Raw genomic sequence first — 12375 nt, 5'->3', positions numbered from 1 at the left:
TGACCTTTCCTTCAGGTTCCGCAGATGCGGAAGGGACACCGCAAAAGCGGTGTCGCATCTGCGAAAATGTAATTGCAGATGCGATTTCTGGTATTTAAATGAAAGTCGCAGATGCATTGAAGTTTCCGCAGAAGCGGGACCACAAATGCGGTCCCAGCGTCGCAAATGCGGAAATTGCTGGGCAGACCATATAAATAGTTGCCTTTGCGAATTTGAGTTGCTTTTTCTCCATTTCTTTCCGGGTTTGAAGCTTTGGATAGGGATTTTTGAGGAAAACAAAGGGGAATCACTTGGAGGTAACATCCTTGACTTCATAACTCGTTTTTATGTGATTAAAGACCTAATTAGTGGTGTGAAATTTGGGAAAAATGGGTAATTAGGGTTTGAGTTTAAGAGACCTTTGAATGAGGATTTGAGGGATCATTTGGACTCTGATTTCAGTGTTCTTGTAATGCATAGACCCGTGAGAGTATGAGGTTTCTGAAAATATAAATTTCGCCCCATTCCGAGATGTAGGCTCGAGGGGCATTTTGGTCATTTTACATAATTTCGCGTATTAGCTTAGACTTTAATTGTAGAATCAGTTACATGAAGTGTTATTTACATAATGCAATTGAATTGAATAGATTTGGGCCAATTGGAGTCGAGTACTCGTGGCAAAGACGTGGTGTCGGGTTGATTTTGAGCTGGTTCAAGGTAAGTGACTTGTCTAACCTTGTGTGGTGGACCTTCCCCTTAAGATGTGATATATTTGATAATTAAAATGCCTTGTACATGCGGTGACGAGTGCGTACTTGAGTTAATTGTTGAAAATCCGGTTTTACTTTAAGTATTTCAATTGAGTTCCTTTTTCCTGTTTTATTCTACCTGCGAATTTAGCCTGTTGTAGTTTAGAAAAGCATGTTTAGTTGACTTAATTGCCTATTTGCTTAAACTGATTTAGTTGCATTATGTGAAGCATGTTAGGCTAGAATTAACTATTTACTTGGTACAGAATTAGCATTTAACTGAGTATTCTTATGTTGTTTATGTGTGTTTTTAATTTGGGACTACGGGACGACATCCCGGGAGATCCCCTGTACGTATTTAGGATACTAAGAGATCCTCAGGATACCGAGAGATCCCTAGCATATATTGAGGATACCAAGAGATCATCGGGATACAAAGAGATACCTAGCATATATTGAGGATACCGAGAGATCCCTAGCATGTATTGATGGTACTAAGAGATCCTCGGGATACTGAGAGATCCCCGGTTACTTCCTTGTGGTTTGCCTTCATCTCTGTTTCCGTTATTGTACTCTTATTATCCTGTGTAGATTCTTGCTATTGATTCTCAATTGTACTGCTTATCTTATCCTGTCATCTTTATATTTATTTAATCTCAGTAGGGTCCTGACCTTCCTCGTCACTTACCAACCAATGTTAGGCTTGACACTTACTGAGTACCGCTGTGGTGTACTCGTGCCCCTTCTGCGCATATTTTTCATGTGCAGATTCAGGTACCACTACTCAGGCCTACTATCCTTGAGCGAGGCGACTGCTTAAAGACTTCGAGGTACATTTTCCGCGTCCGCAGATCGAGAAGTCCCTTTCTATTCATGGTTTTAGTATTTAGCCCTTTTGTACTTCTGTTCTTATTAGACAAAATTACGGAGTTATAGCTATGTAGTATTTCTTTCTCTTAGCTTGTGATTCGTGGGTTTTCGGGTCTTGGATTTAGATATTAGTTTTGAGATCAATATAAATATGGTGTATGTCGAGCGGCACATTTAACACTGTTATTGCCTTATTTCTGTTTTTAAATTATTTTACTTCCGCAAGTTTTGGTTATCTTCCGCAAGTTTAGGCTTACCTAGTCGTAGAGACTAGGTGCCGTAACGATAGTTCACGGAGGGCGAACCGGGGTCGTGACAGTAGGTTTCCTTTCCTGTTTATATTACTTGCACTTTAAGCCTGTTATTAGTTTAGGAAAACATGTCTAAGTGATTTAATTGCTTTATTTGCTCAAACTATTTTACCTGAATTCTGTGCAGCATGCTAGACTAGAATTACCTATTTGCCTTAATATGAAACTGACATTTACTGAATATATTTCCATATTGCTCCTGTGTATTTACATTTGGGACTATGGATGTGGGATTCCGGTAGATCCCCCTTGCCTGTTTATTTGGGACTACGGATGTGGGATTCCGGTAGATCCCCCTTGTCTGTTTATTTAGGACTACGAATGTGGGATTCCGGTAGATTTCCCAATACTGGGTATTTATATTTGGGAACTACGGAACGGGATTCCCGTAGATCCCTGGCACTTTATGAGTTGGACTACGGGACGACACCCAGGAGATCCACTGGACATTTACATTTGGGGGCTATAGGACGGTATCCTGGTAGATCCCCGGTTGCTCTCTCTATGTTAAGCTGTGTTCCCTCAGTGATTATTTTGCCTCTGTTCTAGTTGTTGTTGCTCTTTCTATTCTATGTTATTTCTTACTGTCGCACTTAATTATATTGTCTTGTTCTGCACTGTTATACTTTGTATTTTATTTAACCTCAGTAGGGCCCTGACCTTCCTCGTCACTACCCGACCGAGGTTAGGCCTGGCAATTACTGAGTACCGCTATGGTGTACTCATACCCTTTCTGTGCATGTTTTTCATGTGCAGATCCAGGTACTTTCACTCAGTCTTATTATCCTTGAGGCGAGGTGCTTCTGCAGAGACTTCGAGGTATATCTGTCGCGTTCGCAGACCGAGGAGTCCTTTTTTCTATCTTCCTGTAATAGTATAGCCCTTCAATACTTCCCTTTTGTTAGACATTTCTAGAGTTAGAGCTTATTATGTATTTCTTAGCTTGTGATTCATGGGTTTACAGGTCATGGAGATATGTATTAGTTTCTGAGAGTTAAATATTGTGTATACCGAATGACATTTTTAAACACTGTCTTATTACTCTAATTCTATTTTAAATTATTTTACTTCTGCAAATTAGGCTTATCTAGTCGTAGGGACTAGGTGCCGTCACGATGGTTTACGGAGGGCGAACCGGGGTCGTGACACCGCTCTATGCCCTTTTAAGAAGGCAGATTGTTCTGGACTATTATTTTATTTATAAAAGGTTTAATACGATAAACAATTATTTTAGTGATTATTTTGTTGATAATATTGCACAGCCCTATTGGGCGATATTGGGTGATCATTGAAGGGTTTTTGACCTTAGGGATTAGGCATAAATAAGTAGTATTAATTTGAGCTGGTATTTGGCAACAGGTAAAAACCTCATTATAAAAAGAGATTACTGAGTGTCCAATTTGTGGCTAATATGTTTGATAGAAAAATGGGTGTAATCCATCAGGCCTTGGTTCTTTAAGGAGTTGGAACGAACTTATAACATGATGTATTTACTGAGTGGTTAATGGGCATGCCAAAATTGTATGATCGATGGCAGTGAGAGTATGAAAGTTATTTATAGGCTGATTAATAGAGGAATTAGTGTGGGTAGTGGTGAATAAGGAGTCATAATAATTAATTATTAAAGAATTGACTAGCGGTTGTTCCATAATCCAGTTACTTCCTAGATCCTTAAGAGCTATAATCCTATTTTTCCTCCTCCGTTGGAGTGTTGTTAGGTGAAATAATTTAGTAGTTACATCCCCTTATTGAAGCCAATTGATTCTGGATTTTAATCGCCAAAAATTCTCTTCCAGCCTAAGTAGCTCATTGAATTCATCTATTAGATCTTTTTCTAATATTTGTAGGAAATGGCTAGTGGGGTAATTCGGTGATGATTGAAGACCATTGAGTCTAGCCAATATATATTTTTTTATTTTTTAAAAATGTTTCCAAAAGTGGTTTGATTCCGATTTTTGACATCTTTAGTAAAATCGTCAATTGCTGTTAGTAAATATTTATTAGGAGTCTAGTTGTTGGTAATGAGAGCAGGAAAGGATGGGTGGGAGAACCAAATTATTTCAAATCGAAATATTTTTTACGAGGGAATTTGTGTATTAATTGAATGAGTATTGGACAGTGGTCCGAATGAGTTCGTGGAAGGTGTTGTACATTGTCTTCAGGAAATAGATTTAGCCAACCATAATTACAAACAAATCTTTCTAAGTGTTCCAAAATTCTATTAGCAATGCATCTTTTGTTGGTCCAGGTATATCGACTCCCCCTAAAACCTAAATCTAATAAATTGCAATAGTCTAGACATTGGATAAAATGGTCACATCTTGAATTATTGATAGGATTACCTCCGTATTTTTCATTTGCACGTGTTATTTCATTAAAATCGCCCCCGATTAACCAAGGCATATAAATATTATCATGCATTGTCATTAATTGATCCCATAAGGAATAACGTGCATGCAAGTCATTTTTAGCATAAATAGCCAAAATTAACCAAGTATTAGGGTTAGGAGGTACCTGGACAATTGAGTGTATGGCTTCTGAAGTAATATGTATATGGTCAAGATTAATAATTTCCTCATGCCATAGCAATGCAATACCACCTGAGTGTCTTTGTGCTGGTGCTTCTGCCATGCTTGTTAACCCAAGTTCCTCTTTCAAATGAGCGTGATTTTGTATATGAGTTTCTAGTAATGCCACTAATGCAGGTTGGTGGTAGTTAAATAATGAACGAAAATTTCTCTTGAAGTCTTATGACTGAGCTCCTCGACAATTCCATATTATAAATTGCATTTGATTACTATGGGAGGGGGGGAGTGAGGGTGGTGGAGTCTGTGTTGTCTCCACTTGGGGCACTGTTGTTCCCAGTAGTGAGCGGATCAAAACAAGCCCGTACTTACCTACCTCTGGGTTGTTTGTTGGTCGAAGATTTAGTGAGCAGCTTTGAAGTTCCTGTGGGAACATGATTGTGAACAGCTAATTTTTGACCATGTTTGAATTTATTCACACTTTTTTCACTCACTTCCCACTTCCCCCACTTTATCCACTCACTACCCACTTTCTCCATTCACTACTCACTTCCCCCACTTTACCCACTTTCTCCACTTATGTTCCCCACTCTCCCCACTTTCCCCACTCATGTTCCCCACTCTCCCCAAAATATTTCCTCCCACTCAGCACTACTTCCTCACATCAACTACTACAACACGCACACATTTTTGTATATATTTGATCTGGGAACAGAAAGAAGAGGGGGGAGCACAACATTACAAAGAGAAAAGAAAAAACGCAGCTGCTTGGAAAAGAGAAAAGCGCAGCAGCTGCCCATCTTCTTCCTAAAAAATAACCTCAAAACAACTTCATCTTCTCCATTCAATAACCATGAAAACCAGCTGAAACTTCAGCCATTAAAACACCCCAAGATCAGTTCCCTAAAGCTTCCCAAATCATCCCTCCAAACAGCCCAGCAAACATGACAAAATCAAGCTAAAAATGTCATGAAATAGCAGCTAAAACTGCTGCCAGCTCTAGCTTAAAAAAACCCCCAGCCTCTCTTGCCCATAAAATCAGTCAAAAAAAGCCTAAAAAGGCCACCAAACACCACTATAAATCAGCCACAAAATTGCTCAAAAATGTACCCCAAAACATCCTCGCCTCCAACCTAGTTCCACAATTGTTTCAAATACTAACTATCAGCTAGAACGTCCATCCAAAACCAGCTTTTTCAACCCTTAAACCCAGCCAAAAATCATCAAAAACCCAACTTAGAAATACCTCAAAATAGTCCCGTTTCACAAAAGGAAATAGCAACTTCAAAAGTAAAGATCGAAGGCACCGTTCACAAGTTTGGTCGTGGTCCAAATTTTTGCCAAAGTTTCGTCGCCAACTTCTCGATCTTTATTCAATTTTTCAGCTGCCTTGTCAAAGATTTTTCTTGGAGAGTTTTATTAAATACAGAAGGTCCATCCCTTTTCTCTTTACAAAGTCACTTATGCATTTTGAAATGAATTTTCTGATTAGTTCTTATTTGATGTGCTTCATTTATTGGTTGTATTTGTATGCTTTGAGATCAGTTACATCGCTTCTATTTGATGTGGGTTTATCATTCCACTATTATCATGAATTTGGAAGAATTGTCTAATGCTAAAATATGGGTCATATGAATTTCTATATGATTAAGTAGCCTTAGGCTTTAATAATTGAAATGTGAAATTGGGCTGTTGGTTTAGGAATAAGAAAAAACAACGTCATCAGTTGGTTCCAAATTTAAAAGGTTTAGTTCTTTCATATATATATAGTTTTAGTGGCCTTTAGTATAATTTTGACAACGCCCAAAATAATGAAGTAACAAGCTGGCCTATTTCTCTTTAATAAGTATGTCTCCATAAAATGATCCAAATACGTTAGAGAGTTTTATGCGCGCATTTAATTTACCATTGTGATTATGTATACGTTCGCGTAACATAATTGCCAATTTAACTCTAAAAAAGACTCGAGGGATGTGTGCGCGCAACTTCAATTAAACTTCCTTAATAAATCAACAAAAGCGTTATTAATCGTGGACACGTTCGCGTGACATGATTTTGACACGCCAAAAGAAAAGAGTATACGTACGCGTAACTCAATTCTTTAATTACGAATAATTCAAGTATTTAAAAGTGGTAAAAAGATAATTGCACATAGGTCTTAAGAATGAGTAGTTAAACAACTAAGCCAAATATAAATTGCTAAGCGACCGTGCTAGAACCATGGAACCCGGGAATGCCTAACACCTTCTCCCGGGTTAATAGAATTCCTTACTTAGAATTTTTGGTTCGCAGACTTCAAAAGGAAAGTCGAATTTCCTCGATTTGGGATTTAAAAATAAAACCGGCGACTTTTGGGTTTTAAAAATAAAACCGGTGACTTGGGACACCAGTTAAAATATTCCAAGTGGCGACACTGAATTAAACAAATAATCCCATTTCGAGTAATGTCACTTTAATTGGAAAAATTTCCTTATACCCCCTCGGGGTATAAAAAGGAGGTGTGGCAGCTCTGGCGACTCTGCTGGGGAATAGAACCCAGAACTTCCGGTTCAGGGTTCAAGAATTCGAGCTTGTTAACGCGATATTTATTTTGCTTTATTGTTGATATTACTGTACTTTGTGGACTTAATGTGCTAATTGTCATTTACCGCTTTGATATTACTTGAACTGTATTTTAAATGTCTTCTTATGCCACCCCTCTGAGTCTTCTAAAAATGTTGCACACGTTCGCGTGGCCCGCTTTTTCTGTAGAATTTATACCAAATAAATCGAGGATGGGCCAGCAACAAGTCCGGGTAGACTTTAGTTCTCCCGGTATGTTGCCCCCTTCTCGGCCCCAGTTGTCCGCTCGGGTAACCCAGGTCTAGACCACAAACCCCAGGTTTTAAACCTAGAATAACGCAACCTCATGCCGGATCCCTAGTAGGAACGATTATTTGCATCACATGCATTTGACCTTGGGGACTCAACACAGGGGTTGGGTCCGTCTAGGACAGGTGTACCCAAAATAAAGACCATATTGATGCATCCTACGTGCTATGTGAATATTTATTTGTTTGGGCTTGCATGTTGACCGGCTAGGAAAAGGAAACAAAGAGAAAAACCAAGAGTGAGGTAGAAGAGAAAATTTACCCGATTTCTAAAAATCCCGATATTTTAAAATATCCCGAAACTCTGCCGAATTTTTGAAAACAAAAGAGAAAAAAAGGAAAATGTAAATGTCAAAACTGACCAAACTACACGGGTCTAATTCTCACCGGATGTAAGATACGTAGCCAAACCTCATCGGTTCCGGCCCCAATTTTCAAAAAAATCCAAAAAAATATATTTTCTTTTAGTTCCTTCTTTAGAAATCTTTCCTTAGAAAATTCAAAAAAATAAAAAAAAAAGTTTTTAAACTCAAAAATAGTTTTCTTCTCTCTGAAGTCTTTCATATGGAAAAAGAAATTAAAAAAACTCAAATGGAATAAAAATCTGAAATACGGATTTCCTTTATTTTGAAGTGTTTTTCCATAAATTAAAAATAACCAAAAAAAAGAAGAATCCAAAAAAAGGGAAATATTTTTTATTTTTTTTCCTTCCTTCTTTAAAAGTATTTCTTTTGTAAGTGTCAGCAATAAAAAAATTAAAAAATTGAAGTCCAAAAATATTTTTGCTTTTCATTATAAGTACTTTTGTAAATAAAAATCTCAGAAATTTCAAATATTTTCTTAAAAAAGTCCCTCTTTCGAAAATTAAGAGGCAACATCCAAAATCCAAAAATACTTTCTTTCTTCCTTTGAAAAAGATAAAACAAATGAAAATTCAAACAAAAATATTTTCTTTTTACTGTTAAAATTCCCAAAGTTCAAATCAAAAGCAAATCATTTTTTAGAAGTCTTTCTCTCAAAATAAAAAAAAAATCAAAATCAAAAATCCAAAAAAAATAATATTTCCTTTCTTCTTTTAAAGCATTTCTTTCGAAAAATAAAAAAAAAGAAAAAAAATATGTTTTTCTTTTTCTTAAAGCTTTCATGGTTTGAGTTTTTAAAAGTATCCAAAAAGAAGAGTTAGCTTATTTACACAATTCTTAATCTTACCGAACTACGCAGGTCTGATTCTCACCGGATGTAGGATATGTAGGCAACCCAAAAGGGTCTTTGTCCGTTGATTTTCTTCAGAAAACTTGTTTTGCAAAAGAGTCCACAAGAGTCAATCTTACCTTAACCCTCCGCAGGTATAAATGAATACTGTCCAGGACTCATCGCAATCTGTCATAGAACGGACTGGGTTGCAGCTACGTAGGTGGTGGGATGATTTAAAAGAAGATGGCCGAGATTGGGTGAAAGAAAACTTGGGTTCCCTGATAGACATCATGCACATCAAACCCCGGGAGTATTTAATTAAAGCCTTGGTAATCTTTTGGGATCCCGTCCATAATGTGTTCCGTTTCTCAAATTTTGAGCTCATCCCCACTCTGGAAGAAATGGACGGGTATATTGATTTTGGCCAAGAGATAAGAAAGCAACAGCTCATATTCCCAAGGGCTCCTTATGTGCACAGGTTCTTCGATCTTCTGAATATTAGCAAACAAATGAATAAGGCCCACATGAGCAAAGGGTGTGGTTCTTTCTATTTCTTGTATTTCAGGTTCGGGCACTCAGCCGGGTTTGAAACACATGAAAAGAGATTGAATAACAAACAAGACAAGAGCATATGGCAAATTCATCGTCAGTTTGCCTTCATCGCGGTATTTCTAGGGGTCATGGTCTTTCTGAATGCGGAAGACACAGTAGACACTCGTATGGCCAGAATAGCACAGATCATCGTCACCAAAAAAGATCACACACTTGTCCCATTGGTGTTGGCGGACATTTACCGGGCATTAACCTTGTGCAAATCTGGGGATCCATTATTCGAGGGTTCCAATGTTCTTCTTCAAATGTGGATAATCGAACACCTTCGCCGTCATCCTAAGTTCATGAGCTATGCTTCGGATGGGAACAATTTCATCAAAAAATATGAGGAAAGGGTGGAAGACTACAAACCACCAGAAGGGGTTGAAGTTTGGGTTTCCTATTTAAGAAAACTGGGAGAGAATCAAATTGAATGGACCATAGGATGGCTCCCGGTAACATAAGTCATATACATGACCACTTCAAAGGACTACTTGATGATGATGGGAGTGAGAAGTATACAACTATATGCACCACAAAGAGTTTTGAGACAACTGGGAAGATATCAGGTGATACCCGAAGATGCAGATCTAAGCACCCAAGTCATTGAATTAAACCCAGAAGCAACGCTACCTGAGGTTTTAGTTCAAAGGGACTGGAATGACTATCGGTATCTAAAAAGTGACACCCAGGTACCAGACCCGGCTAGGGGCGAAGTTGATCCCAATTATGCTACTTAGTTTGAAAGAAGTTTTTATGTGAACAATGAGCCAGAGTCCGAGCCCGAACCCGAGAGGCCTGCCAAAAGGCCCCATGTTCAAGATTTTGTTGACAAAATTCAGGAAAGGTTAGCCTAGGGGAAAAGGAAAAGAAATATCAAGCCAGCATTCACGCTTTGCGAGAAGAGTTGAGAAATGTCACCTTCAACAATGATCTACAGGCACGAGAGGCTGAGGGTGAGAGGAAAAGGCTAGTTCAAGAAAATGAAGCTTTCAGAGCCCAGGTTCGACAGCTGAGAATAGCAGCCAAGAATCCGAGCGAAAGCTGGAAAGATGGGCGTTTGTTGCAATAAAAAGGCATCATAAGGGAAAGGGTCAGAAGGATTGCCGACTACATCACGATGAAATGCAGTGAGTGTGAGGACATGACTAGATCCATGTTCTTCGCCACTGTGATGATCTTTGTCCGCCAGATAATGGAGGATCTCTATCGGCTCTAAAATGACCTGGCGCATAGGCCCGCTGCAAGACCAGTTGGTGTCCCTAGGACAGGGTTGGAGGCACTGATGTACTCTTGATTGTATTTTCTTTTTCGAGTCTGTACTTTTATTTTTTTTAAAAAGTATGTTTTGAGTCTATCTGAAATTTTAGATTCCTAGAAAAAGTTTGGCTTGAGTCTGTTTGAAGTTTTAAAGTCCTAGAAGAAGTATGTTTGGAGTCTTTTGTAATTCAGTGAAGTAGAGGCTTTATTAATGAAAATTGGAAATTCCCAAAAAAAAAATTATTTCTTTATTTTTTGCATTTATCTTCTTGAACTACGTAATGATTTGATTCTTGCGACGTCGTAATACGTAGGCAATCCTCATCGGATCCGGTCATGATTTGTAAATAACTCAAATAAAAGAGGGATGTGAAAAGAAAGAACCGAAAGAAAAACCAAAAAGAAAGAAATAGAGAGCCAAAGAAAAAAAAAACGAAAAAAGGAGAGCAAGAAAAAAAGAGGAGAGGAAACTAGGAATAAGAGGAGAAACATCAAAGAGCCAAAATGGAAAGAAAAGAAAATTAGGGAAAAGAAAAGCCGGGATGAAACATACGACCGTTGCAAAACATGTAGAAACACATTCAACTGTACAGGTGCATCACACCTCCAACGTGTGATTACCTATGTGTTAATTTCTTCAAACTGACCAGTTTGTTGTCTACTGCATTAAAGTGCATGTTCTATATTAAGGTGGTTGGTTTTGTGATAGTCTGGCTTCACATCCGTACTTCACGAGGTCAAAAAGAAGTGTTGAAATGTCTTCGGAAAGTCATCTGCCAACAGTTCCTATTCCGGAGGATAGTCCGATCTCGGCCATCCCAATTTCAGAGTCAACAACTGCTGAGGAAAATAGAATTCTGCATCTCGACATGATGGAAATGTGGGACGCCTGGGCCAACGGAAGAGAACCACCAATTGCGATCCTTGGATTCCCTGAGCTTTTTCCGAGGGCAAGTGGGACCTCCAACATCCCCATAAGTTATCCAAATACCCCACTGGGATATCCTACCATTTTAGGACACTTTGCTAGAACACCTTCTGAGGCTCGCCCCCAAGTGTTAACTTCAAGTTCTGCTTCAAACATATTCACTGCGCCACCTTGTTCAGCTGCTACACAACCTACTCTACACAGGCCTAGCTTTGATCCATCTTTCTTCACATTTCAAGCACCATCTTTCCCACTGGAACCTACCTAGTTTACTACCAATGCTTGCCCTCAGTCGCCTCGATACGAGTTGACTGCAGGGCAGGAGAAAACCACAAAAACCCCTAAACAAGAGGAGATTACCAGAAAGATGAGAAGCATGGAGCAAAGTCTAAAAAATATACAGGGTCTGAGTGGGAAAAAGAGCGTATCCTACGCTGACTTGTGCATGTTCCCGCATGTACATTTACCCTTGGGTTGAAAACCCCGAAGTTTGAAAAATATGATGGGAATGGGGATCCCATAGCCCACCTCAAAAGGTACTACAACCAATTGCGGGGAGCGGGGAGAAAATAGGAGATTCTCATGGCTTACTTTGGAGAGAGTTTGGTCGGCATTGCTTCTGAATGGTATATGGATCAGGATATATCTCATTGGCATATCTGGGATGACCTGGCTCGGGACTTTGTCAGGCAGTTTCAATATAACATCGACATTGTCCCTGACAGGAATTTATTGTCAAATCTATAGAAGAAGTCCTCGGAATGCTTCCAAGAGTATGCTGTCAAATGGCGCGAACAAGCGGCCAGAGTCAAGCCTCTAATGGACGAAACAGAGATGGTTAGTGTCTTTCTTCAAGCCCAAGAGGCTTATTATTATCAGAACATGATGTCTGCGATGGGGAAGCCGTTTGCCGAAGCCATAAAAATCGGTGAAATGGTTGAGAATAGGTTAAAGACAGGGCAAATCTTGAGTCAGTCTGCTATAAGGGCTACCTCCCAAGCAATTCAAGGCGGGTGTGGAGGTGTAGCAAACCGAAATAAGAAAAAAGAAGCGACAATGGCAACTTCAAGTGTAAAAAAACCACCCAGACCTTATTTC

The 12375-nt window shown here is 38.9% G+C and overlaps 1 long non-coding RNA gene across 1 annotated transcript; it reads left to right on the top strand.

Annotated features, from left to right (window-relative positions):
* The first annotated feature begins 5098 nt into the window (after positions 1–5098).
* LOC107780366 (uncharacterized) lies at positions 5099–10596 on the top strand. Its single transcript, XR_012710402.1, has 2 exons — positions 5099–5866; positions 8651–10596. It is a non-coding gene; the product is annotated as an uncharacterized LOC107780366 (long non-coding RNA).
* Positions 10597–12375: the final 1779 nt, after the last annotated feature.

The sequence above is a fragment of the Nicotiana tabacum genome, chromosome 6 (genome assembly GCF_000715075.1).
Source record: "Nicotiana tabacum cultivar K326 chromosome 6, ASM71507v2, whole genome shotgun sequence".
Classification (NCBI taxonomy): domain Eukaryota; kingdom Viridiplantae; phylum Streptophyta; class Magnoliopsida; order Solanales; family Solanaceae; genus Nicotiana; species Nicotiana tabacum.
Note: the sequence above shows the minus strand (reverse complement) of the source record. Positions and strands in the feature narration are given on the sequence as shown.